Raw genomic sequence first — 6,000 nt, 5'->3', positions numbered from 1 at the left:
GTTGTAGCCAGGCTGCCATATCGCGCCATCGGCCCCTCTGGCCAACACCAGTAGGCGGTAGGGTAGATCTATCATATGACACTATATTGTCCAATATCATATGGCATTATATTATATTATAATATGTTATATTATATCCCCTTTCACATTAGAGCCACAACAGGACCCACAAGAACATGGGAACAAGTAAAAGTGGAATACAGGAGTATTCTACAGAATGGTAATATTTATCTCTTAGATTGCTTTGCGTCTCTTGGCAAGGTAATACTGGCCTGTAATACTCTGTTAGTTTGTTCATAACAGCAACCAAGAAAAGGGCAGAGGAAAAAAAGACAGGTGGTGGTCCTGCACCCCCTCGTCAACAAGTTGGTTAAGTAAATAATACCCTCACGGGAATATCGATATCTCTCTATGAGCACACTGTCGCGCTGAGCTAAAGGATCCTGTCTGTCCCGCAATATACGCTGAATTCTGAGGACTCTCCTTATCAATCTTGCACCTTCCGCAATGGGTTGGTCGCGTATACGGACAGGACATGGCTGCGACAGGCTTCCCAAATCCACCTTCGCTTTTATAGCCGTGGTCTCTCATCTTGATTACACGAAGTAATTTACAATTACTACTCTGAAATATGAATTACATCTGTAATAATCACATACATGTAATAGAATGTTAATAGTACATTTCCCTTTTTTAGGAAATGACCTGTATGTATCTGTGTGACATCAATAAAAGGATCAAGTGCTGCATTATCTTTAGTTACATTGATGTTATTTATTTATGGTACAACAGTGGTAAAATATCGCTGTTGCTTTCGTATAAATGAAGCGGACATACCTGCGTGGCCGCGATCTAATCCTGTTTACATAAAGTAAACCTGCTCCCGAGCAGGTTTACGCTTACGGCTCTGTTGCTATGACAGCAAGTCCCGGATGAGCTTCGGGGAACCGACTGATCCAGGATCACGCGAAATCGTCAACAATCTAATCCGGCTAACCTACTTAGCGAGGTACGAAGAACGGGCCCCTGCTGTCCTTTTGTTTTTGTTTTTGTTGATGCACATTGAGAGACCACATCTATTCTGCATTTCACCAGGAGTCAGCTGATGGATTGTGGGTTCAAGGTGTTATGGTAAGAAAGTATATTCTATTTTCGCTTAAGGTTTCTGTAACTTAATTATAATAGGTTTTTTATAATTATTAGGTGCATGCATACTCAAATAGACCACCCTATTAATACAACTGAGAAATCCAAAATCTGCCATAGGTTTGACTTATACCTGTATGTATTGTCAGAAAGGTGATTACTGGACTCACATTAATGCACACTTGAACTAAAATGAGGTTGTAACTTGTGGGTTCTTGGGTTGCAAATCAGAAATAAACATCTTTGGATTTTTTTAATCCCATAAGATCTGGAAACACAGTTTTTATTCAACAAAACATTACTGATTATTAACCAAGCACAGTGCCTGCTGTTATTTCAAAATAATTTTATGTCATTTCAGATGAAATGCAGCATTCCAGTGCATCCCAACCATGCCTTTACAGGTTTCTGACGGAGCTGAGTTTCTCTCTGACAGTCTGCTGAAAGTGTTTGCAAAGTGATCGGGGGAACAGGGCACAAAGCTAAAGGATGTAGCTGCCATGATGACAGTAAGAACTTTAAAATTCTTTAACTACAAAGTGTATATGTATTGCATTAGGTCAGTAAAAGATTTTTATGCTGCATCCATTGAAACAGTCAACTATTACCTGTGAGTACTGATTCCACCGAAAGGATGCCATAATTTTCGTCATGCATTTACTGGCCCACTGAGAAAAATTGATCTTTTTAAAAAAATAAATGTTCTGGAAACTATATATCCATAAAGTTGATGTCAAACAGGAACTTTTGATATTGCTTTGTAGATGCTGGTGTTGCATGTTGACTGGTTTAAGTTTTGGTCTGGGATCATTTTCTTCTGTGCTACTGAAAAGTTCACAAATCTCTGTTTTCTTTGTTATAATACTTTAGGATGACATTAATGCTCAAAGGGAGTCTCATCAAAGTGCTCCGCATCTGTGTGAAAGACAATTGCAACATCTTGGTGCAGGAGTTCATGGTGAGTGTTTTATGAGTAGATTGTGCCTTTGCAACATTTTAAAATGCATTTAGTTATCCACTTGATCCTCATTGGACCAGTTAGGACCAGTAGTCCTCTTTAATAATTTGAAGTTCACATGAGGCCTGGTAGTGAACTCAGCCGCCGGCCCTTGAGGCCCCACCCCTGTATTAGGGGTCACATCAGTGTGAAAAAACTTTAAATTTGTCATTCTAGTGAACAAAGGAAAATCCCACCAATATTTACATTAGCTTTTGTTTGAAAAAAAAAAAAGACCAACAGCTAACCAAATTGTGGGGCTGAAAGTCTAAATTCTAACATCTTCTGAGTGACATAACCTGGATTTCTGATGGGCCGGTGTCTTTCTAAGAAAAACGAATGTAAAGCATTTGAAATTATGTTTTTCACCCTCTCTTAGAAACTCTGTTAGACCATGAATGGCAGCATGGCAGGCCACTCTTTGGCTATAGCTATTTACTATGTTGCTTGCATTGGTTTAAATTACTCTAACATTAGAACTGGTAGATTCAAAAGAGATGAGTTTAAAAAGGAATCTTAAAGAAATGTTTTGTGTTTAACCAGGACTTGACTGAGGCCACTGCACAGATTGAGAAAACCACAATGAACATCTGTCTCCAGAGGATGCACCAGGCAATGACTTTTCTGACGTTGGCATCATCATCGAGGGTATAGTAGTTCTTCAAGATCTGGATAACGTGACCTTTGCAGTAGCCATGCTGTTTGGACCTTTTTTATTCCTTCAATATGAGTTACCCATCACAACTCTGCTACACTTTTGAGGTGATTCAAAGGGTGGTAATGGAGTTGGAAGCAACTCAGCTCTCAAGAAAAGCTCACAACTAAGACAAAACTGCTCCTGCAACGAAGCTCACTGTTATGCATGTGAGGTGACCAGCTCTAGGTGAGAAGACATTTAAATCTCACACTTGTTCTGCTGCATTTTTGAAGCTCAATTCCAGGAACAGATCGCAGGGTTCATTTTTATATACACTGCAACTGCCATGAGGACGAGCCGTTTTTTTGTTGTTGTTGTTGTTTGTTTTTCCTTTTGCTCTGTACAAGTTCTCTGTCTGTTTGGCAGCATTTTTAAATTTCTCTTTGTATTTTTTCTTTCTTTTACTAGTGAAGAGATGTAGCATGAACAGTTATGCAGTCTAAATATCCCATATGGGCCGTGTGAAATGGTATTTTCAGTTTCATTCAGTTGAAGTAAGGAACGTTGAATATTTCTAAGCTTGCTGTTTTGAACCAAGATGTCACAGTATGATCAGTGCCGTAATTTTTGACAGTCACTGTATCAATGTTATTTTTGCATCTCTTGAATAAAGGTTTTGACCTGCGAGTGCTAATTTCTTTAGTTATTGTAGTAAAATGGGTAATGTTAATAGGAAGGTGTTTGCCAATTCAGTAACCTAATTTAATGTTAATGGAAACTAACATTACCTCAAATTGTTTAGTTATAATTGTTGTTTAACTGAATCTTGACGTCAGAGGCCTTAAATAGAATGTTTTGTATTGTTCTTTCCCAACATTTTTCAAAAGAAACAGTCTAATTTCTTTGCTGTGATTGATTCCAGAGAACACGGAAGAACTGACATTATTTAACTGTTGATTTATATAGATTCAGTAGTGGAGTAATGTCAGTTTAATTCTTTACCTACTGTCAATGCAGTGAAATTAGACATTTTGTTTTGAAAGGTTACTGGTGGATGCCAGCAACCATCTTGGAAGAGAACAATATAATCTGTTATAAGGCCTCCATTTGAAAATTGTGTATTTGATACTAGAATATAATAGCAAAATGTAATTTGAAGATAACATGTAGTATTTAAGTGACCAAGTAGTATTGGGTAAAAGTTATTGAATGGTGTTGGGATAAAGTGAGAAAATTGTGAAGGATTAAAATATTTCAAGAGCTCAAATTACTTCATCAAAACATGTTTAAGTCACATTTTATCAACACAAATTGCACAGGTTTATTGAACATGAATAAATTGTGTTAATTTAACTCAATTGTTTAAGTTGCTGCCAAAGCAAAACATCTGTGTGCAACAAATGTCCACCATTGAATTAAGTAAATCCAACAACATATTTTTTTCAGTGTACTGCTATCTCGTTTCACTCATAGAGTTTGGCTTGATAGCTCGTTTGTTGCTTCAGGTTTTAATAATCCTCAAGTTCTTCCCTCATATCTACATTTTAATTTGTTCTTTAATTTTTTTTAAGTTCTTAAATCCCTGAATAATATCTAGCAAACCCCTTTTAGTACAAATGATATGTTAGCTTTAGTTTGTTTATCCTCTTTGCTACCATGTTCATTTGACACGTCTCTGCCCTCTTAGTCACTGTGTGTTATTTTGCCACCACTGCTGCAGATTCTTGAGATTATATGTAGATTTTGTGTTGCTCAGAAACTAGCCTTGACTTAAAACTAATGCTAACCACTTAGCTCATTTAGCATCATAAAAAACATAAATACTTAGAAATGACATATGAACAAACCTGGCGCTGTATGATGTATGTAGAGAAATCTTCCACAGCACATAATATTCTGGGTTATATTGTGCTCCATTGACCACCTTTCATAAAAACAAGAATGTTTAGCAATTAACCTTGTATTGTGTGGTATTCAAATATATTGCATTGGAAATGCGTAAACTGGCATCTATAATATCCATAAAGCTTGGGTTAAAAGCATTTATGTCAGATTTCAACACTATTAAAATACTAAATATAAAAACATATTTATTTAATCTACTTTTTTTTGTAAGTGAGGCACACATTTGTAGTATCATTGGCACCTGGATCTGCCTATCATGAATGTGGTACCTCAGTTCATGGAAAATGAGCCTTACTGTATCCAAAAAACAAATAAAATAATTTATTTTAAAAACTGACAAAAAGGAAAAAAAACTTAAAAGTCACAACACGGGGAGAAAGCTCATGATTCAATATCATTGTAGGGGTGTGATTTGACATATTTGATTAAAAGTGATTTCAAAAACGCCACTATAGTCTTACAGAAGTATATGTGTGCAAAGGGCTTCATCAGTCATAGCAAGACAATGATGAAGACAGCAGGCTCCTTAATTGTCCATCTTGGTATTTTGGTGTGTGCATTCTTTTGTTTCTGCCCAATTGGTCTGTGCTTGTGTTCGCATAGTGAGTGACAGAAAAGGCAGCTCCTGCCTCAGAGACTGAAAAAGCGCAGGCTTGTGTGTCAGATGCTTCACTGATCCGGGTCGAAGCTTTCATTTCTGTATACCCTCAATGGACAGCCACTCTGTCTGTCAGGTCAGCTTTGGCACCGCTGACCCTACATGGCAATCGGCACCTGAACTAGCAAAGCATGGCTCACTGCATTGTTCCCTATAATTTATGGAGGGAAAACACATCATATCCCTGCCTTAATCAAAGTTTCAGTTTTTCATGTTCTTTTTGTGTTATGGAATATATAATAATGTTATATATTCCATATATAATTTAATGTTGAATCTCATGATCCAGTTAATTGGTTAAAAGACATCGGAAAGCATGAATCATATGCTGAATATTAGATCAAGCTGCCACCGCAACTCACTGCGCCTATTTCACTTGAGCAAAGATAGTCTTAGACACCCGTCAGAGCTGTGAGTTAAATTTTGCAAAGCAAGTAGCTCCAGAATAGCATTCATTTCATGGAGTTGCTGTCCAAAAGAATTTGCAACTGGTTGACCTCTCAACATACAGTTGTCACATTTTACTACTAGGTCGTCAACTAAATTCCATTTTAACATAATTGCTTCTCTGTTTCGGTTCAAGCTAGTTATATGGATAACAACTTACATTCTCCTTTAACCTTAAAGTTTAGGGCTTTTTTTAATCTCCAGGAAGTA

The 6,000-nt window shown here is 37.0% G+C and overlaps 1 long non-coding RNA gene across 1 annotated transcript; it reads left to right on the top strand.

Moving 5' to 3' along the window:
* The first annotated feature begins 1,031 nt into the window (after positions 1-1,031).
* On the top strand, positions 1,032-3,465 carry LOC309699449. The gene is made up of 4 exons (XR_014274352.1): positions 1,032-1,131; positions 1,508-1,655; positions 2,017-2,104; positions 2,687-3,465. It is a non-coding gene; the product is annotated as an uncharacterized lncRNA (long non-coding RNA).
* The last annotated feature ends 2,535 nt before the right edge of the window (positions 3,466-6,000 follow it).

The sequence above is a fragment of the Aulonocara stuartgranti genome, assembly GCF_965226115.1.
Source record: "Aulonocara stuartgranti genome assembly, chromosome: 22".
Taxonomy (NCBI): Eukaryota; Metazoa; Chordata; class Actinopteri; order Cichliformes; family Cichlidae; genus Aulonocara; species Aulonocara stuartgranti.
This window is presented reverse-complemented; position numbering and strand designations above follow the sequence as displayed.